Here is a 22138-nt window from a genome sequence, read left to right as displayed (position 1 = left end):
CAGAGGGCGAGAAACAGAGATGCTGAAACAGAGGGGCTGAAACAGAGGGGCTGAAACAGAGGGGCTGAAACAGAGGGCGAGAAACAGAGGGGCTGAAACAGAGGCTGAGAAACAGAGTGGCTGAAACAGAGGGGCTGAAACAGAGGACGAGAAACAGAGGAGCTTAAACAGTGGGGCTGAAACAGAGGGGGTGAAACAGAGGGGCTGAAACAGAGGGGCTGAATCAGAGTGGCTGAAACAGAGGGCGAGAAACAGAGAGCGAGAAACAGAGTGCGAGAAACAGAGGGGCTGAAACAGAGGGGCTGAAACAGCGGGGCTGAAACAGAGGGCGAGAAACAGAGGGGCTGAAACATAGGGGCTGAAACAGAGGGCGAGAAACAGAGGGGCTGAAACAGAGGAGCTGAAACAGAGGGGCTGAAACAGAGGGCGAGAAACAGAGGGGCCTTAACAGAGGGTGTGAAACACAGGGGCTGAAACAGAGGGGCTGAAACAGAGGGGCTGAAACAGAGGGGTTGAAACAGAGCGCGAGAAACAGAGGGCGAGAAACAGAGGGCGAGAAACAGAGGGGCTGAAACAGAGGGGGTGAAACAGAGGGGCTGAAACAGCGGGCGAGAAACAGAGGGCGAGAAACAGAGGGCGAGAAAAAGTGAGCGAGAAACAGAGGTCGAGAAACAGAGGACGAGAAACAGAGGGGCTGAAACAGAGGGGCTGAAACAGAGGGGTTGAAACAGAGGGGATGAAACAGAGGGGCTGAAACAGAGGGCGAGAAACAGAGGGCGAAAAACAGAGGGGCTGAAACAGAGGGGCTAAAACAGAGGGGCTGAAACAGAGGGGCTGAAACAGAGGGGCTGAAACAGTGGGCGAGAAACAGAGGGGCTGAAACAGAGGGGATGAAACAGAGGGGCTGAAACAGAGGGGCTGAAACAGAGGGCGAGAAACAGAGGGGCTGAAACAGTGGGCGAGAAACAGAGGGGCTGAAACAGAGGGGATGAAACAGAAGGGCTAAAACAGAGGGGCTGAAACAGAGGGGCTGAAACAGAGGGGCTGAAACAGTGGGCGAGAAACAGAGGGGCTGAAACAGAGGGGCTGAAACAGAAGGCGAGAAACAGAGGGGCTGAAACAGAGGGGATGAAACAGAGGGGCTGAAACAGAGGGGCTGAAACAGAGGGCGAGAAACAGAGGGGCTGAAACAGTGGGCGAGAAACAGAGGGGCTGAAACAGAGGGCGAGAAACAGAGGGTGAGAAACAGAGGGCGAGAAACAGAGGGGCTGAAACAGTGGAGCTGAAACAGAGGGGCTGAAACAGAGGGGCTGAAACAGAGGGGCTGAAACAGAGGGCGACAAACAGAGGGCGAGAAACTGAGGGCGAGAAAGAGTGGGGCTAAAACAGAGGGGCTGAAACAGATGGGGTGAAACAGAGGGGCTGAAACAGAGGGGCTGAAACAGAGGGCGAGAAACAGAGGGGCTGAAACAGAGGGGCAGAAACAGAGGGGCTGAAACAGAGGGAGAGAAACAGAGGGCGAGAAACAGAGGGGCTGAAACAGAGGAGCTGAAACAGAGGGGCTGAAACAGAGGGCGAGAAACAGAGGGGCTGAAACAGAGGGGGTGAAATAGAGGGGCTGAAACAGAGGGGCTGAAACAGAGGGGCTGAAACAGAGGGGCTGAAACAGAGGACGAGAAACAGAAGGCGAGAAACAGAGGGCGAGAAACAGAGGGGCTGAAACAGAGGGGGTGAAACAGAGGGGCTGAAACAGAGGGCGAGAAACAGAGGCCGAGAAAAAGAGGGCGAGAAACAGAGAGCGAGAAACAGAGGGCGAGAAACAGAGAGCGAGAAACAGAGGGGCTGAAACACAGGGGCTGAAACAGAGGGGCTGAAACAGAGGTGCTGAAACAGAGGGCGAGAAACAGAGGGCGAGAAACAGAGGGGCTGAAACAGTGGGGCTGAAACAGAGGGGCTGAAACAGAGGGCGAGAAACAGAGTGCGAGAAACAGATGGCGAGAAACAGAGGGGCTGAAACAGAGGGGCTGAAACAGAGGGGCTGAAACAGAGGGGCTGAAAGAGAGGGGCTGAAACAGAGGGCGAGAAACAGAGGGCGAGAAACAGATGGGGAGAAACAGAGGGGCTGAAACAGAGGGGCTGAAACAGAGGGGCTGAAACAGAGGGCGAGAAACAGAGGGGCTGAAACAGAGGGGCTGAAACAGTGGGCGAGAAACAGAGGGGCAGAAACAGAGGGGCTGAAACAGAGGGCGAGAAACAGAGGGGCTGAAACAGAGGGGCTGAAACAGAGGGGCTGAAACAGAGGGGCTGAAACAAAGGGCGAGAAACAGAGGGGCTGAAACAGTGGGCGAGAAACAGAGGGGCTGAAACAGAGGGCGAGAAACAGAGAGCGAGAAACAGTGGGCGAGAAACAGAGGGGCTGAAACAGAGGGGCTGAAACAGAGTGGCTGAAAAAGAGGGGCTGAAACAGAGGGGCTGAAACAGAGGGGCTGAAACAGAGGGGCTTTAACAGAGGGCGTGAAACAGAGGGCGAGAAACAGAGGGCCTGAAACAGAGGGCGAGAAACAGAGGGGTTTAATCTGTGGCGCTGAAACAGAGGGGCTGAAACAGATTGGCTGAAACAGAGGGGCGAATCAGAGTGGTTGAAACAGAGGGCAAGAAACAGAGGGCGAGAAACAGTGGGGCTGAAACAGTGGGCGAGAAACAGAGGGGCTGAAACAGAGGGCGAGAAACAGAGGGGCTGAAACAGAGGGGCTGAAACAGAGTGGCTGAAACAGAGTGCGAGAAACAGAGGGCGAGAAACAGAGGGGCTGAAACAGAGGGCGAGAAACAGAGGGGCTTAAACAGTGGGGCTGAAACAGAGGGGCTGAAACAGAGGGGCTGAAACAGAGGGGCGAATCAGAGTGGTTGAAACAGAGGGCGAGAAACAGAGGGCGAGAAACAGAGGGGCTGAAACAGTGGGCGAGAAACAGAGGGGCTGAAACAGAGGGCGAGAAACAGAGGGGCTGAAACAGAGGGGCTGAAACAGAGTGGCTGAAACAGAGTGCGAGAAACAGAGGGCGAGAAACAGAGGGGCTGAAACAGAGGGGCTGAAACAGAGGGGCTGAAACAGAGGGTCTGTAACAGAGGGGCTGAAGCAGAGGGGCTGAAACAGAGGGCAAGAAACAGAGGGCGGGAAACAGAGGGCGAGAAAGAGTGGGGCTGAAACAGAGGGGCTGAAACAGAGGGGCTGAAACAGAGGGGCTGAAACAGAGGGGGTGAAACAGAGGGGCTGAAACAGAGGGGCTGAAACAGACGGGCTGAAACAGAGGACGAGAAACAGAAGACGAGAAACAGAGGGCGAGAAACAGAGGGGCTGAAACAGAGGGGGTGAAACAGAGGGGCTGAAACAGAGGGCGAGAAACAGAGGGCGAGAAACAGAGGGCGAGAAACAGAGAGCGAGAAACAGAGGGCGAGAAACAGAGAGCGAGAAACAGAGGGGCTGAAACAGAGGGGCTGAAACAGAGGGGCTGAAACAGAGGTGCTGAAACAGAGGGCGAGAAACAGAGGGCGAGAAACAGAGGGGCTGAAACAGTGGGGCTGAAACAGAGGGGCTGAAACAGAGGGCGAGAAACAGAGTGCGAGAAACAGATGGCGAGAAACAGAGGGGCTGAAACAGAGGGGTTGAAACAGAGGGGCTGAAACAGAGGGGCTGAAAGAGAGGGGCTGAAACAGAGCGAGAAACAGAGGGCGAGAAACAGATGGCGAGAAACAGAGGGGCTGAAACAGAGGGGCTGAAACAGAGGGGCTGAAACAGTGGGCGAGAAACAGAGGGGCAGAAACACAGGGGCTGAAACTTTGGCGAGAAACAGAGGGGCTGAAACAGAGGGGCTGAAACAGAGGGGCTGAAACAGAGGGGCTGAAAAAAAGGGAGAGAAACAGAGGGGCTGAAACAGTGGGCGAGAAACAGAGGGGCTGAAACTGAGGGCGAGAAACAGAGAGCGAGAAACAGAGGGCGGGAAACAGAGGGGCTGAAACAGAGGGGCTGAAACAGAGTGGCTGAAAAAGAGGGGCTGAAACAGAGGGGCTGAAACAGAGGGGCTGAAACAGAGGGGCTGAAACAGAGGGCGAGAAACAGAGGGCGAGATACAGAGGGGCTGAAACAGAGGGCGATAAACAGAGGGGTTTAATCAGTGGGGCTGAAACAGAGGGGCTGAAACATAGTGGCTGAAACAGAGGGGCGAATCAGAGTGGCTGAAACAGAGGGCAAGAAACAGAGGGCGAGAAACAGAGGGGCTGAAACAGTGGGCGAGAAACAGAGGGGCTGAAACAGAGGGCGAGAAACAGAGGGGCTGAAACAGAGGGGCTGAAACAGAGTTGCTGAAACAGAGTGCGAGAAACAGAGGGCGAGAAACAGAGGGGCTGAAACAGAGGGCGAGAAACAGAGGGGCTTAAACAGTGGGGCAGAAACAGAGGGGCTGAAACAGAGGGGCTGAAACAGAGGGGCGAATCAGAGTGGTTGAAACAGAGGGCGAGAAACAGAGGGCGAGAAACAGAGGGGCTGAAACAGTGGGCGAGAAACAGAGGGGCTGAAACAGAGGGCGAGAAACAGAGGGGCTGAAACAGAGGGGCTGAAACAGAGCGGCTGAAACAGAGTGCGAGAAACAGAGGGCGAGAAACAGAGGGGCTGAAACAGAGGGGCTGAAACAGAGGGGCTGAAACAGAGGGTCTGTAACAGAGGGGCTGAAGCAGAGGGGCTGAAACAGAGGGCAAGAAACAGAGGGCGAGAAAGAGTGGGGCTGAAACAGAGGGGCTGAAACAGAGGGGCTGAAACAGAGAGTCTGAAACAGAGGGGCTGAAACAGAGGGGCTGAAACAGAGGGGGTGAAACAGAGGGGCTGAAACAGAGGGGCTGAAACAGAGGGGCTGAAACAGAGGACGAGAAACAGAAGACGAGAAACAGAGGGCGAGAAACAGAGGGGCTGAAACAGAGGGGGTGAAACAGAGGGGCTGAAACAGAGGGCGAGAAACAGAGGGCGAGAAACAGAGGGCGAGAAACAGAGAGCGAGAAACAGAGGGCGAGAAACAGAGGGCGAGAAACAGAGGGGCTGAAACAGAGGGGCTGAAACAGAGGGGCTGAAACAGAGGGCGAGAAACAGAGGGTCTGAAACAGAGGGGCTGAAACAGTGGGGGTGAAACAGAGGGGCTGAAACAGAGGGCGAGAAACAGATTTCGAGAAACAGAGGACGAGAAACAGAGGGGCTGAAACAGAGGGGGTGAAACAGAGGGGCTGAAACAGAGGGCGTGAAACAGAGGGCGAGAAACAGAGGGCGAGAAACAGAGGGCGGGAAACAGAGGGCGAGAAACAGATGGCCTGAAACAGAACGGCTGAAACATAGGACGAGAAACAGAGGGGCTGAAACAGAGGGGCTGAAACAGAGGGGCTGAAACAGAGGGGCTGAAACAGAGGGCGAGAAACAGAGGGGCTGAAACAGAGGGCGTTAAACAGAGGGCGAGAAACAGAGGGACTGAAACAGAGGGGCTGAAACAGAGGGGCTGAAACAGAGGGGCTGAAACAGAGGGCGAGTAACAGAGGGGCTGAAACAGAGGGGCTGAAACAGAGTGGCTGAAAAAGAGGAGCTGAAACAGAGGGCGAGAAACTCAGGGAGAGAAACAGAGGGCGAGAAACAGAGGGGCTGAAACAGAGGGGCTGAAACAGAGGGGCTGAAACAGAGAGGCTGGAAGAGAGGCGCTGAAACAGAGGGTCTGAAACAGAGGGCGAGAAACAGAGGGCGAGAAACAGAGGGGCTGAAACAGAGGGTCGAAACAGAGGGCGAGAAACAGAGGGGCTGAAACAGAGGGCGAGAAACAGAGGACGAGAAACAGAGGGGCTGAAACAGAGGGCGAGAAACAGAGGGCGAGAAACAGAGGGCGAGAAACAGAGAGGGAGAAACAAAGGGCGAGAAACAGAGGGCGAGAAACAGAGTGCGAGAAACAGAGGGGCTGAAACAGAGGGGCTGAAACAGAGGGGCTGAAACAGAGGGGCTGAAAGAGAGGGGCTGAAACAGTGGGCGAGAAACAGAGGGCGAGAAACAGAGGACGAGAAACAGAGGGGCTGAAACAGAGGGGCTGAAACAGAGGACGAGAAACAGAGGGGCTGAAACAGAGGATCTGAAACAGAGGGGCTGAAACAGAGGGCGAGAAACAGAGGGGCTGAAACAGTGGGCGAGAAACAGAGGGGCTGAAACAGAGGGCGAGAAACAGAGCAAGAAACAGAGGGCGAGAAACAGAGGGGCTGAAACAGAGGGGCTGAAACAGAGGGGCTGACAAAGAGGAGCTGAAACAGAGGGGCTGAAACAGAGGGGCTGAAACAGAGGGGCTGAAACAGAGGGCGAGAAACTGAGGGCGAGAAACAGAGGGGCTGATCAGAGGGCGAGAAACAGAGGGGCTTAAAAAGTGGGGCTTAAACAGAGGGGCTGAAACAGAGGGGCTGAAACAGAGGGGCTGAATCAGAGGGGCTGAAACAGATGGCGAGAAACAGAGGGCGAGAAACAGAGTGCGAGAAACAGAGGGGATGAAACAGAAGGGCTGAAACAGAGGGTCTGAAACAGAGGGGCTGAAGCAGAGGGGCTGAAACAGAGGGCGAGAAACAGAGGGCGAGAAACAGAGGGCGAGAAAGAGTGGGGCTGAAACAGAGGGGCTGAAACAGAGGGTCGGAAACAGAGGGTCTGAAACAGACGGGCTGAAACAGAGGGGGTGAAACATAGGGTCTGAAACAGAGGGGCTGAAACAGAGGGGCTGAAACAGAGGGGCTGAAACACAGGACGAGAAACACGAGGCGAGAAACAGAGGGCGAGAAACAGAGGGGCTGAAACAGAGGGGGTGAAACAGTGGGGCTGAAACAGAGGGCGAGAAACAGAGGGCGAGAAACAGAGGGCGAGAAACAGAGAGCGAGAAACAGAGGGCGAGAAACAGAGGGCGAGAAACAGAGGGGCTGAAACAGAGGGGCTGAAACAGAGGGGCTGAAACAGAGGTGCTGAAACAGAGGGCGAGAAACAGCGGGCGAGAAACAGAGGGGCTGAAACAGAGCGGCTGAAACAGAGGGGCTGAAACAGAGGGGCTGAAACAGAGGGCGAGAAACAGAGGGGCTGAAACAGAGGGGCTGAAACAGAGGGCGAGAAACAGAGGGGCTGAAACAGAGGGGCTGAAACAGAGGGGCTGAAACAGAGGGCGAGAAACAGAGGAAGAGAAACAGAGGGGCTGAAACAAGGGGCTGAAACAGAGGGGCTGAAACAGAGGGTCTGAAACAGAGGGGCTGAAGCAGAGGGGCTGAAACAGAGGGCGAAAAACAGAGGGCGATTAACAGAGGGCGAGAAAGAGTGGGGCTGAAACAGAGGGGCTGAAACAGAGGGTCTGAAACAGAGGGTCTGAAACAGAGGGGCTGAAACAGAGGTGGTGAAACATAGGGTCTGAAACAGAGGGGCTGAAACAGAGGGGCTGAAACAGAGGGGCTGAAACAGAGGACGAGAAACACGAGGCGAGAAACAGAGGGCGAGAAACAGAGGGGCTGAAACAACGGGGGTGAAACAGTGGGGCTGAAACAGAGGGCCAGAAACAGAGGGCGAGAAACAGAGGGCGAGAAACAGAGAGCGAGAAACAGAGGGCGAGAAACAGAGGGCGAGAAACAGAGGGGCTGAAACAGAGGGGTTGAAACAGATGGGCAGAAACAGAGGTGCTGAAACAGAGGGCGAGAAACAGCGGGCGAGAAACAGAGGGGCTGAAACAGAGCGGCTGAAACAGAGGTGCTGAAACAGAGGGGCTGAAACAGAGGGCGAGAAACAGAGGGGCTGAAACAGAGGGGCTGAAACAGAGGGCGAGAAACAGAGGGGCTGAAACAGTGGGCGAGAAACAGAGGGGCTGAAACAGAGGGCGAGAAACAGAGAGCGAGAAACAGAGGGCGAGAAACAGAAGGGCTGATACAGAGGGGCTGAAACAGAGTGGCTGAAAAAGAGGGGCTGAAGCAGAGGGGCTGAAACAGAGGGGCTGAATCAGAGTGGCTGAAACAGAGGGCGAGAAACAGAGGGCGAGAAACAGAGTGCGAGAAACAGAGGGGCTGAAACAGAGGGGTTGAAACAGCGGGGCTGAAACAGAGGGCGAGAAACAGAGGGGCTGAAACAGAGGGGCTGAAACAGAGGGGCTGAAAGAGAGGGGCTGGAACAGAGGGCGAGAAACAGAGGGGCTGAAACAGATGGGCTGAAACAGAGGGGCTGAAACAGAGGGGCTGAAACAGAGGGCGAGAAACAGAGGGTGAGAAACAGAGGGCGAGAAACAGAGGGGCTGAAACAGTGGAGCTGAAACAGAGGGGCTGAAACAGAAGGGCTGAAACAGAGGGGCTGGAACAGAGGGGCTGAAACAGAGGGCGACAGACACAGGGCGACTAACTGACGGCGAAAAAGAGTGGGGCTAAAACAGTGGGGCTGCAACAGAGGGTGTGAAACAGAGGGGCTGAAACAGAGGGGCTGAAACAGAGGCTGAGAAACAGAGGGGCTGAAACAGAGGGGCTGAAACAGAGGGGCTGAAACAGAGGGGCTGAAACAGAGGGCGAGAAACAGAGGGCGAGAAACAGAGGGCGAGAAACAGAGGGCGAGAAACAGAGAGGCTGAAACAGAGGGGCTGAAACAGAGGGGCTGAAACAGAGGGGCTGAAACAGAGGGCGAGAAACAGAGGGGCTGAAACAGAGGCTGAGAAACAGAGTGGCTGAAACAGAGGGGCTGAAACAGAGGACGAGAAACAGAGGAGCTTAAACAGTGGGGCTGAAACAGAGGGGGTGAAACAGAGGGGCTGAAACAGAGGGGCTGAATCAGAGTGGCTGAAACAGAGGGCGAGAAACAGAGAGCGAGAAACAGAGTGCGAGAAACAGAGGGGCTGAAACAGAGGGGCTGAAACAGCGGGGCTGAAACAGAGGGCGAGAAACAGAGGGGCTGAAACATAGGGGCTGAAACAGAGGGCGAGAAACAGAGGGGCTGAAACAGAGGAGCTGAAACAGAGGGGCTGAAACAGAGGGCGAGAAACAGAGGGGCCTTAACAGAGGGTGTGAAACACAGGAGCTGAAACAGAGGGGCTGAAACAGAGGGGCTGAAACAGAGGGGCTGAAACAGAGCGCGAGAAACAGAGGGCGAGAAACAGAGGGCGAGAAACAGAGGGGCTGAAACAGAGGGGGTGAAACAGAGGGGCTGAAACAGCGGGCGAGAAACAGAGGGCGAGAAACAGAGGGAAAGAAACAGTGAGCGAGAAACAGAGGGCGAGAAACAGAGGACGAGAAACAGAGGGGCTGAAACAGAGGGGCTGAAACAGAGGGGTTGAAACAGAGGGGATGAAACAGAGGGGCTGAAACAGAGGGCGAGAAACAGAGGGCGAAAAACAGAGGGGCTGAAACAGAGGGGCTAAAACAGAGGGGCTGAAACAGAGGGGCTGAAACAGAGGGGCTGAAACAGTGGGCGAGAAACAGAGGGGCTGAAACAGAGGGGCTGAAACAGAAGGCGAGAAACAGAGGGGCTGAAACAGAGGGGATGAAACAGAGGGGCTGAAACAGAGGGGCTGAAACAGAGGGCGAGAAACAGAGGGGCTGAAACAGTGGGCGAGAAACAGAGGGGCTGAAACAGAGGGGATGAAACAGAGGGGCTAAAACAGAGGGGCTGAAACAGAGGGGCTGAAACAGAGGGGCTGAAACAGTGGGCGAGAAACAGAGGGGCTGAAACAGAGGGGCTGAAACAGAAGGCGAGAAACAGAGGGGCTGAAACAGAGGGGATGAAACAGAGGGGCTGAAACAGAGGGGCTGAAACAGAGGGCGAGAAACAGAGGGGCTGAAACAGTGGGCGAGAAACAGAGGGGCTGAAACAGAGGGCGAGAAACAGAGGGTGAGAAACAGAGGGCGAGAAACAGAGGGGCTGAAACAGTGGAGCTGAAACAGAGTGGCTGAAACAGAGGGGCTGAAACAGAGGGGCTGAAACAGAGGGCGACAAACAGAGGGCGAGAAACTGAGGGCGAGAAAGAGTGGGGCTAAAACAGAGGGGCTGAAACAGATGGGGTGAAACAGAGGGGCTGAAACAGAGGGGCTGAAACAGAGGGCGAGAAACAGAGGGGCTGAAACAGAGGGGCAGAAACAGAGGGGCTGAAACAGAGGGAGAGAAACAGAGGGCGAGAAACAGAGGGGCTGAAACAGAGGAGCTGAAACAGAGGCGCTGAAACAGAGGGCGAGAAACAGAGGGGCTGAAACAGAGGGGGTGAAATAGAGGGGCTGAAACAGAGGGGCTGAAACAGAGGGGCTGAAACAGAGGGGCTGAAACAGAGGACGAGAAACAGAAGGCGAGAAACAGAGGGCGAGAAACAGAGGGGCTGAAACAGAGGGGGTGAAACAGAGGGGCTGAAACAGAGGGCGAGAAACAGAGGCCCAGAAAAAGAGGGCGAGAAACAGAGAGCGAGAAACAGAGGGCGAGAAACAGAGAGCGAGAAACAGAGGGGCTGAAACAGAGGGGCTGAAACAGAGGGGCTGAAACAGAGGTGCTGAAACAGAGGGCGAGAAACAGAGGGCGAGAAACAGAGGGGCTAAAACAGTGGGGCTGAAACAGAGTGGCTGAAACAGAGGGCGAGAAACAGAGTGCGAGAAACAGATGGCGAGAAACAGAGGGGCTGAAACAGAGGGGCTGAAACAGAGGGGCTGAAACAGAGGGGCTGAAAGAGAGGGGCTGAAACAGAGGGCGAGAAACAGAGGGCGAGAAACAGATGGGGAGAAAGAGAGGGGCTGAAACAGAGGGGCTGAAACAGAGGGGCTGAAACAGAGGGCGAGAAACAGAGGGCGAGAAACAGAGGGCGAGAAACAGAGAGGCTGAAACAGAGGGGCTGAAACAGAGGGGCTGAAACAGAGGGGCTGAAACAGAGGGCGAGAAACAGAGGGGCTGAAACAGAGGCTGAGAAACAGAGTGGCTGAAACAGAGGGGCTGAAACAGAGGACGAGAAACAGAGGAGCTTAAACAGTGGGGCTGAAACAGAGGGGGTGAAACAGAGGGGCTGAAACAGAGGGGCTGAATCAGAGAGGCTGAAACAGAGGGCGAGAAACAGAGCGAGAAACAGAGTGCGAGAAACAGAGGGGCTGAAACAGAGGGGCTGAAACAGCGGGGCTGAAACAGAGGGCGAGAAACAGAGGGGCTGAAACATAGGGGCTGAAACAGAGGGCGAGAAACAGAGGGGCTGAAACAGAGGAGCTGAAACAGAGGGGCTGAAACAGAGGGCGAGAAACAGAGGGGCCTTAACAGAGGGTGTGAAACACAGGGGCTGAAACAGAGGGGCTGAAACAGAGGGGCTGAAACAGAGGGGCTGAAACAGAGCGCGAGAAACAGAGGGCGAGAAACAGAGGGCGAGAAACAGAGGGGCTGAAACAGAGGGGGTGAAACAGAGGGGCTGAAACAGCGGGCGAGAAACAGAGGGCGAGAAACAGAGGGCGAGAAACAGTGAGCGAGAAACAGAGGGCGAGAAACAGAGGACGAGAAACAGAGGGGCTGAAACAGAGGGGCTGAAACAGAGGGGTTGAAACAGAGGGGATGAAACAGAGGGGCTGAAACAGAGGGCGAGAAACAGAGGGCGAAAAACAGAGGGGCTGAAACAGAGGGGCTAAAACAGAGGGGCTGAAACAGAGGGGCTGAAACAGAGGGGCTGAAACAGTGGGCGAGAAACAGAGGGGCTGAAACAGAGTGGCTGAAACAGAAGGCGAGAAACAGAGGGGCTGAAACAGAGGGGATGAAACAGAGGGGCTGAAACAGAGGGGCTGAAACAGAGGGCGAGAAACAGAGGGGCTGAAACAGTGGGCGAGAAACAGAGGGGCTGAAACAGAGGGGATGAAACAGAGGGACTAAAACAGAGGGGCTGAAACAGAGGGGCTGAAACAGAGGGGCTGAAACAGTGGGCGAGAAACAGAGGGGCTGAAACAGAGGGGCTGAAACAGAAGGCGAGAAACAGAGGGGCTGAAACAGAGGGGATGAAACAGAGGGGCTGAAACAGAGGGGCTGAAACAGAGGGCGAGAAACAGAGGGGCTGAAACAGTGGGCGAGAAACAGAGGGGCTGAAACAGAGGGCGAGAAACAGAGGGTGAGAAACAGAGGGCGAGAAACAGAGGGGCTGAAACAGTGGAGCTGAAACAGAGGGGCTGAAACAGAGGGGCTGAAACAGAGGGGCTGAAACAGAGGGCGACAAACAGAGGACGAGAAACTGAGGGCGAGAAAGAGTGGGGCTAAAACAGAGGGGCTGAAACAGATGGGGTGAAACAGAGGGGCTGAAACAGAGGGGCTGAAACAGAGGGCGAGAAACAGAGGGGCTGAAACAGAGGGGCAGAAACAGAGGGGCTGAAACAGATGGAGAGAAACAGAGGGCGAGAAACAGAGGGGCTGAAACAGAGGAGCTGAAACAGAGGGGCTGAAACAGAGGGCGAGAAACAGAGGGGCTGAAACAGAGGGGGTGAAATAGAGGGGCTGAAACAGAGGGGCTGAAACAGAGGGGCTGAAACAGAGGGGCTGAAACAGAGGACGAGAAACAGAAGGCGAGAAACAGAGGGCGAGAAACAGAGGGGCTGAAACAGAGGGGGTGAAACAGAGGGGCTGAAACAGAGGGCGAGAAACAGAGGCCGAGAAAAAGAGGGCGAGAAACAGAGAGCGAGAAACAGAGGGCGAGAAACAGAGAGCGAGAAACAGAGGGGCTGAAACAGAGGGGCTGAAACAGAGGGGCTGAAACAGAGGTGCTGAAACAGAGGGCGAGAAACAGAGGGCGAGAAACAGAGGGGCTGAAACAGTGGGGCTGAAACAGAGGGGCTGAAACAGAGGGCGAGAAACAGAGTGCGAGAAACCGATGGCGAGAAACAGAGGGGCTGAAACAGAGGGGCTGAAACAGAGGGGCTGAAAGAGAGGGGCTGAAACAGAGGGCGAGAAACAGAGGGCGAGAAACAGATGGGGAGAAAGAGAGGGGCTGAAACAGAGGGGCTGAAACAGAGGGGCTGAAACAGAGGGCGAGAAACAGAGGGGCTGAAACAGAGGGGCTGAAACAGTGGGCGAGAAACAGAGGGGCAGAAACAGAGGGGCTGAAACAGAGGGCGAGAAACAGAGGGGCTGAAACAGAGGGGCTGAAACAGAGGGGCTGAAACAGAGGGGCTGAAACAAAGGGCGAGAAACAGAGGGGCTGAAACAGTGGGCGAGAAACAGAGGGGCTGAAACAGAGGGCGAGAAACAGAGAGCGAGAAACAGAGGGCGAGAAACAGAGGGGCTGAAACAGAGGGGCTGAAACAGAGTGGCTGAAAAAGAGGGGCTGAAACAGAGGGGCTGAAACAGAGGGGCTGAAACAGAGGGGATTTAACAGAGGGCGTGAAACAGAGGGCGAGAAACAGAGGGCCTGAAACAGAGGGCGAGAAACAGAGGGGTTTAATCAGTGGCGCTGAAACAGAGGGGCTGAAACAGATTGGCTGAAACAGAGGGGCGAATCAGAGTGGTTGAAACAGAGGGCAAGAAACAGAGGGCGAGAAACAGTGGGGCTGAAACAGTGGGCGAGAAACAGAGGGGCTGAAACAGAGGGCGAGAAACAGAGGGGCTGAAACAGAGGGGCTGAAACAGAGTGGCTGAAACAGAGTGCGAGAAGCAGAGGGCGAGAAACAGAGGGGCTGAAACAGAGGGCGAGAAACAGAGGGGCTTAAACAGTGGGGCTGAAACAGAGGGGCTGAAACAGAGGGGCTGAAACAGAGGGGCGAATCAGAGTGGTTGAAACAGAGGGCGAGAAACAGAGGGCGAGAAACAGAGGGGCTGAAACAGTGGGAGAGAAACAGAGGGGCTGAAACAGAGGGCGAGAAACAGAGGGGCTGAAACAGAGGGGCTGAAACAGAGTGGCTGAAACAGAGTGCGAGAAACAGAGGGCGAGAAACAGAGGGGCTGAAACAGAGGGGCTGAAACAGAGGGGCTGAAACAGAGGGTCTGTAACAGAGGGGCTGAAGCAGAGGGGCTGAAACAGAGGGCAAGAAACAGAGGGCGGGAAACAGAGGGCGAGAAAGAGTGGGGCTGAAACAGAGGGGCTGAAATAGAGGGGCTGAAACAGAGGGGCTGAAACAGAGGGGGTGAAACAGAGGGGCTGAAACAGAGGGGCTGAAACAGACGGGCTGAAACAGAGGACGAGAAACAGAAGACGAGAAACAGAGGGCGAGAAACAGAGGGGCTGAAACAGAGGGGGTGAAACAGAGGGGCTGAAACAGAGGGCGAGAAACAGAGGGCGAGAAACAGAGGGCGAGAAACAGAGAGCGAGAAACAGAGGGCGAGAAACAGAGGGCGAGAAACAGAGGGGCTGAAACAGAGGGGCTGAAACAGAGGGGCTGAAACAGAGGGCGAGAAACAGAGGGTCTGAAACAGAGGGGCTGAAACAGTGGGGGTGACACAGAGGGGCTGAAACAGAGGGCGAGAAACAGAGTGCGAGTAACAGAGGACGAGAAACAGAGGGGCTGAAACAGAGGGGGTGAAACAGAGGGGCTGAAACAGAGGGCGTGAAACAGAGGGCGAGAAACAGAGGGCGAGAAACAGAGGGCGAGAAACAGAGGGCGAGAAACAGATGGCCTGAAACAGAGGGGCTGAAACAGAGGACGAGAAACAGAGGGGCTGAAACAGAGGGGCTGAAACAGAGGGGCTGAAACAGAGGGGCTGAAACAGAGGGCGAGAAACAGAGGGGCTGAAACAGAGGGCGTGAAACAGAGGGCGAGAAACAGAGGGACTGAAACAGAGGGGCTGAAACAGAGGGGCTGAAACAGAGGGGCTGAAATAGAGGGCGAGTAACAGAGGGGCTGAAACAGAGGGGCTGAAACAGAGTGGCTGAAACAGAGGAGCTGAAACAGAGGGCGAGAAACTGAGGGCGAGAAACAGAGGGCGAGAAACAGAGGGGCTGAAACAGAGGGGCTGAAACAGAGGGGCTGAAACAGAGAGGCTGGAAGAGAGGCGCTGAAACAGAGGGGCTGAAACAGAGGGCGAGAAACAGAGGGCGAGAAACAGAGGGGCTGAAACAGAGGGTCGAAACAGAGGGCGAGAAACAGAGGGGCTGAAACAGAGGGCGAGAAACAGAGGGCGAGAAACAGAGGGCGAGAAACAGAGAGCGAGAAACAGAGGGCGAGAAACAGAGGACGAGAAACAGAGGGGCTGAAACAGAGGGGCTGAAACAGAGGGGTTGAAACAGAGGGGATGAAACAGAGGGGCAGAAACAGAGGGCGAGAAACTGAGGGCGAAAAACAGAGGGGCTGAAACAGTGGGCGAGAAACAGAGGGGCTGAAACAGAGGGGCTGAAACAGAAGGCGAGAAACAGAGGGGCTGAAACAGAGGGGATGAAACAGAGGGGCTGAAACAGAGGGGCTGAAACAGAGGGCGAGAAACAGAGGGGCTGAAACAGTGGGCGAGAAACAGAGGGGCTGAAACAGAGGGGATGAAACAGAGGGGCTAAAACAGAGGGGCTGAAACAGAGGGGCTGAAACAGAGGGGCTGAAACAGTGGGCGAGAAACAGAGGGGCTGAAACAGAGGGGCTGAAACAGAAGGAGAGAAACAGAGGGGCTGAAACAGAGGGGATGAAACAGAGGGGCTGAAACAGAGGGGCTGAAACAGAGGGCGAGAAACAGAGGGGCTGAAACAGTGGGCGAGAAACAGAGGGGCTGAAACAGAGGGCGAGAAACAGAGGGTGAGAAACAGAGGGCGAGAAACAGAGGGGCTGAAACAGTGGAGCTGAAACAGAGGGGCTGAAACAGAGGGGCTGAAACAGAGGGGCTGAAACAGAGGGCGACAAACAGAGGGCGAGAAACTGAGGGCGAGAAAGAGTGGGGCTAAAACAGAGGGGCTGAAACAGATGGGGTGAAACAGAGGGGCTGAAACAGAGGGGCTGAAACAGAGGGCGAGAAACAGAGGGGCTGAAACAGAGGGGCAGAAACAGAGGGGCTGAAACAGAGGGGCTGAAACAGAGGGCGAGAAACAGAGGGGCTGAAACAGAGGAGCTGAAACAGAGGGGCTGAAACAGAGGGCGAGAAACAGAGGGGCTGAAACAGAGGGGGTGAAATAGAGGGGCTGAAACAGAGGGGCTGAAACAGAGGGGCTGAAACAGAGGGGCTGAAACAGAGGACGAGAAACAGAAGGCGAGAAACAGAGGGCGAGAAACAGAGGGGCTGAAACAGAGGGGGTGAAACAGAGGGGCTGAAACAGAGGGCGAGAAACAGAGGCCGAGAAAAAGAGGGCGAGAAACAGAGAGCGAGAAACAGAGGGCGAGAAACAGAGAGCGAGAAACAGAGGGGCTGAAACAGAGGGGCTGAAACAGAGGGGCTGAAACATAGGTGCTGAAACAGAGGGCGAGAAACAGAGGGCGAGAAACAGAGGGGCTGAAACAGTGGGGCTGAAACAGAGGGGCTGAAGCAGAGGGCGAGAAACAGAGTGCGAGAAACAGATGGCGAGAAACAGAGGGGCTGAAACAGAGGGGCTGAAACAGAGGGGCTGAAACAGAGGGGCTGAAAGAGAGGGGCTGAAACAGAGGGCGAGAAACAGAGGGCGAGAAACAGATGGCGAGAAACAGAGGGGCTGAAACAGAGGGGCTGAAACAGAGGGGCTGAAACAGAGGGCGAGAAACAGAGGGGCTGAAAAAGAGGGGCTGAAACAGTGGGCGAGAAACAGAGGGGCAGAAACAGAGGGGCTGAAACAGAGGGCGAGAAACAGAGGGGCTGAAACAGAGGGGCTGAAACAGAGGGGCTGAAACAGAGGGGCTGAAACAAAGGGCGAGAAACAGAGGGGCTGAAACAGTGGGCGAGAAACAGAGGGGCTGAAACAGAGGGCGAGAAACAGAGAGCGAGAAACAGAGGGCGAGAAACAGAGGGGCTGAAACAGAGGGGCTGAAACAGAGTGGCTGAAAAAGAGGGGCTGAAACAGAGGGGCTGAAACAGAGGGGCTGAAACAGAGGGGCTTTAACAGAGGGCGTGAAACAGAGGGCGAGAAACAGAGGGGCTGAAACAGAGGGCGAGAAACAGAGGGGTTTAATCAGTGGGGCTGAAACAGAGGGGCTGAAACAGAGTGGCTGAAACAGAGGGGCGAATCAGAGTGGTTGAAACAGAGGGCAAGAAACAGAGGGCGAGAAACAGTGGGGCTGAAACAGTGGGCGAGAAACAGAGGGGCTGAAACAGAGGGCGAGAAACAGAGGGGCTGAAACAGAGGGGCTGAAACAGAGTGGCTGAAACAGAGTGCGAGAAACAGAGGGCGAGAAACAGAGGGGCTGAAACAGAGGGGCTGAAACAGAGTGCGAGAAACAGAGGGTCTGAAACAGAGTGGCTGAAACAGAGGGGCTGAAACAGAGGGTCTGAAACAGAGTGGCTGAAACAGAGGGGCTGAAACAGAGGACGAGAAACAGAAGACGAGAAACAGAGGGCGAGAAGCAGAGGGGCTGAAACAGAGGGGGTGAAACAGAGGGGCTGAAACAGAGGGCGAGAAACAGAGGGCGAGAAACAGAGGGCGAGAAACAGAGAGCGAGAAACAGAGGGCGAGAAACAGAGGGCGAGAAACAGAGGGGCTGAAACAGAGGGGCTGAAACAGAGTGGCTGAAACAGAGTGCGAGAAACAGAGGGCGAGAAACAGAGTGGCTGAAACAGAGGGGCTGAAACAGAGGGGCTGAAACAGAGGGTCTGTACAGAGGGGCTGAAGCAGAGGGGCTGAAACAGAGGGCAAGAAACAGAGGGCGGGAAACAGAGGACGAGAAAGAGTGGGGCTGAAACAGAGGGGCTGAAACAGAGGGTCTGAAACAGAGGGGCTGAAACAGAGGGGCTGAAACAGAGGGGGTGAAACAGAGGGGCTGAAACAGAGGGGCTGAAACAGAGGGGCTGAAACAGAGGACGAGAAACAGAAGACGAGAAACAGAGGGCGAGAAACAGAGGGGCTGAAACAGAGGGGGTGAAACAGAGGGGCTGAAACAGAGGGCGAGAAACAGAGGGCGAGAAACAGAGGGCGAGAAACAGAGAGCGAGAAACAGAGGGCGAGAAACAGAGGGCGAGAAACAGAGGGGCTGAAACAGAGGGGCTGAAACAGAGGGGCTGAAACAGAGGGCGAGAAACAGAGGGTCTGAAACAGAGGGGCTGAAACAGTGGGGGTGACACAGAGGGGCTGAAACAGAGGGCGAGAAACAGAGTGCGAGAAACAGAGGACGAGAAACAGAGGGGCTGAAACAGAGGGGGTGAAACAGAGGGGCTGAACCAGAGGGCGTGAAACAGAGGGCGAGAAACAGAGGGCGAGAAACAGAGGGCGAGAAACAGAGGGCGAGAAACAGATGGCCTGAAACAGAGGGGCTGAAACAGAGGACGAGAAACAGAGGGGCTGAAACAGAGGGGCTGAAACAGAGGGGCTGAAACAGAGGGGCTGAAACAGAGGGCGAGAAACAGAGGGGCTGAAACAGAGGGCGTGAAACAGAGGGCGAGAAACAGAGGGACTGAAACAGAGGGGCTGAAACAGAGGGGCTGAAACAGAGGGGCTGAAACAGAGGGCGAGTAACAGAGGGGCTGAAACAGAGGGGCTGAAACAGAGTGGCTGAAACAGAGGAGCTGAAACAGAGGGCGAGAAACTGAGGGCGAGAAACAGAGGGCGAGAAACAGAGGGGCTGAAACAGAGGGGCTGAAACAGAGGGGCTGAAACAGAGAGGCTGGAAGAGAGGCGCTGAAACAGAGGGGCTGAAACAGAGGGCGAGAAACAGAGGGCGAGAAACAGAGGGGCTGAAACAGAGGGTCGAAACAGAGGGCCAGAAACAGAGGGGCTGAAACAGAGGGCGAGAAACAGAGGGCGAGAAACAGAGGGCGAGAAACAGAGAGCGAGAAACAGAGGGCGAGAAACAGAGGACGAGAAACAGAGGGGCTGAAACAGAGGGGCTGAAACAGAGGGGTTGAAACAGAGGGGATGAAACAGAGGGGCAGAAACAGAGGGCGAGAAACAGAGGGCGAAAAACAGAGGGGCTGAAACAGTGGGCGAGAAACAGAGGGGCTGAAACAGAGGGGCTGAAACAGAAGGCGAGAAACAGAGGGGCTGAAACAGAGGGGATGAAACAGAGGGGCTGAAACAGAGGGGCTGAAACAGAGGGCGAGAAACAGAGGGGCTGAAACAGTGGGCGAGAAACAGAGGGGCTGAAACAGAGGGGATGAAACAGAGGGGCTAAAACAGAGGGGCTGAAACAGAGGGGCTGAAACAGAGGGGCTGAAACAGTGGGCGAGAAACAGAGGGGCTGAAACAGAGGGGCTGAAACAGAAGGCGAGAAACAGAGGGGCTGAAACAGAGGGGATGAAACAGAGGGGCTGAAACAGAGGGGCTGAAACAGAGGGCGAGAAACAGAGGGGCTGAAACAGTGGGCGAGAAACAGAGGGGCTGAAACAGAGGGCGAGAAACAGAGGGTGAGAAACAGAGGGCGAGAAACAGAGGGGCTGAAACAGTGGAGCTGAAACAGAGGGGCTGAAACAGAGGGGCTGAAACAGAGGGGCTGAAACAGAGGGCGAGAAACATAGGGCGAGAAACATAGGGCGAGAAACAGAGAGCGAGAAACAGAGGGCGAGAAACAGAGGACGAGAAACAGAGGGGCTGAAACAGAGGGGCTGAAACAGAGGGGTTGAAACAGAGGGGATGAAACAGAGGGGCAGAAACAGAGGGCGAGAAACAGAGGGCGAAAAACAGAGGGGCTGAAACAGTGGGCGAGAAACAGAGGGGCTGAAACAGAGGGGCTGAAACAGAAGGCGAGAAACAGAGGGGCTGAAACAGAGGGGATGAAACAGAGGGGCTGAAACAGAGGGGCTGAAACAGAGGGCGAGAAACAGAGGGGCTGAAACAGTGGGCGAGAAACAGAGGGGCTGAAACAGAGGGGATGAAACAGAGGGGCTAAAACAGAGGGGCTGAAACAGAGGGGCTGAAACAGAGGGGCTGAAACAGTGGGCGAGAAACAGAGGGGTTTAATCAGTGGGGCTGAAACAGAGGGGCTGAAACAGAGTGGCTGAAACAGAGGGGCGAATCAGAGTGGTTGAAACAGAGGGCAAGAAACAGAGGGCGAGAAACAGTGGGGCTGAAACAGTGGGCGAGAAACAGAGGGGCTGAAACAGAGGGCGAGAAACAGAGGGGCTGAAACAGAGGGGCTGAAACAGAGTGGCTGAAACAGAGTGCGAGAAACAGAGGGCGAGAAACAGAGGGGCTGAAACAGAGGGCGAGAAACAGAGGGGCTTAAACAGTGGGGCTGAAACAGAGGGGCTGAAACAGAGGGGCTGAAACAGAGGGGCGAATCAGAGTGGTTGAAACAGAGGGCGAGAAACAGAGGGCGAGAAACAGAGGGGCTGAAACAGTGGGCGAGAAACAGAGGGGCTGAAACAGAGGGCGAGAAACAGAGGGGCTGAAACAGAGGAGCTGAAACAGAGTGGCTGAAACAGAGTGCGAGAAACAGAGGGCGAGAAACAGAGTGGCTGAAACAGAGGGGCTGAAACAGAGGGGCTGAAACAGAGGGTCTGTACAGAGGGGCTGAAGCAGAGGGGCTGAAACAGAGGGCAAGAAACAGAGGGCGGGAAACAGAGGGCGAGAAAGAGTGGGGCTGAAACAGAGGGGCTGAAACAGAGGGTCTGAAACAGAGGGGCTGAAACAGAGGGGCTGAAACAGAGGGGGTGAAACAGAGGGGCTGAAACAGAGGGGCTGAAACAGAGGGGCTGAAACAGAGGACGAGAAACAGAAGACGAGAAACAGAGGGCGAGAAACAGAGGGGCTGAAACAGAGGGGGTGAAACAGAGGGGCTGAAACAGAGGGCGAGAAACAGAGGGCGAGAAACAGAGGGCGAGAAACAGAGAGCGAGAAACAGAGGGCGAGAAACAGAGGGCGAGAAACAGAGCGGCTGAAACAGAGGGGCTGAAACAGAGGGGCTGAAACAGAGGGCGAGAAACAGAGGGTCTGAAACAGAGGGGCTGAAACAGTGGGGGTGACACAGAGGGGCTGAAACAGAGGGCGAGAAACAGAGTGCGAGAAACAGAGGACGAGAAACAGAGGGGCTGAAACAGAGGGGGTGAAACAGAGGGGCTGAAACAGAGGGCGTGAAACAGAGGGCGAGAAACAGAGGGCGAGAAACAGAGGGCGAGAAACAGAGGGCGAGAAACAGATGGCCTGAAACAGAGGGGCTGAAACAGAGGACGAGAAACAGAGGGGCTGAAACAGAGGGGCTGAAACAGAGGGGCTGAAACAGAGGGGCTGAAACAGAGGGCGAGAAACAGAGGGGCTGAAACAGAGGGCGTGAAACAGAGGGCGAGAAACAGAGGGACTGAAACAGAGGGGCTGAAACAGAGGGGCTGAAACAGAGGGGCTGAAACAGAGGGCGAGTAACAGAGGGGCTGAAACAGAGGGGCTGAAACAGAGTGGCTGAAACAGAGGAGCAGAAACACAGGGCGAGAAACTGAGGGCGAGAAACAGAGGGCGAGAAACAGAGGGGCTGAAACAGAGGGGCTGAAACAGAGGGGCTGAAACAGAGAGGCTGGAAGAGAGGCGCTGAAACAGAGGGGCTGAAACAGAGGGCGAGAAACAGAGGGCGAGAAACAGAGGGGCTGAAACAGAGGGTCGAAACAGAGGGCCAGAAACAGAGGGGCTGAAACAGAGGGCGAGAAACAGAGGGCGAGAAACAGAGGGCGAGAAACAGAGAGCGAGAAACAGAGGGCGAGAAACAGAGGGGCTGAAACAGAGGGGCTGAAACAGAGGGGCTGAAACAGAGAGGCTGGAAGAGAGGCGCTGAAACAGAGGGGCTGAAACAGAGGGCGAGAAACAGAGGGCGAGAAACAGAGGGGCTGAAACAGAGGGTCGAAACAGAGGGCCAGAAACAGAGGGGCTGAAACAGAGGGCGAGAAACAGAGGGCGAGAAACAGAGGGCGAGAAACAGAGAGCGAGAAACAGAGGGCGAGAAACAGAGGACGAGAAACAGAGAGCGAGAAACAGAGGGCGAGAAACAGAGAGCGAGAAACAGAGGGCGAGAAACAGAGGGCGAGAAACAGAGGGCGATAAACAGAGGGCGAAAAACAGAGGGGCTGAAACAGAGGGGCTGAAACAGAGGGGCTGAAACAGAGGGCGTGAAACAGAGGACGAGAAAC

The sequence above is a fragment of the Stegostoma tigrinum genome, chromosome 28, assembly GCF_030684315.1.
Source record: "Stegostoma tigrinum isolate sSteTig4 chromosome 28, sSteTig4.hap1, whole genome shotgun sequence".
Taxonomy (NCBI): Eukaryota; Metazoa; Chordata; class Chondrichthyes; order Orectolobiformes; family Stegostomatidae; genus Stegostoma; species Stegostoma tigrinum.
Note: the sequence above shows the minus strand (reverse complement) of the source record.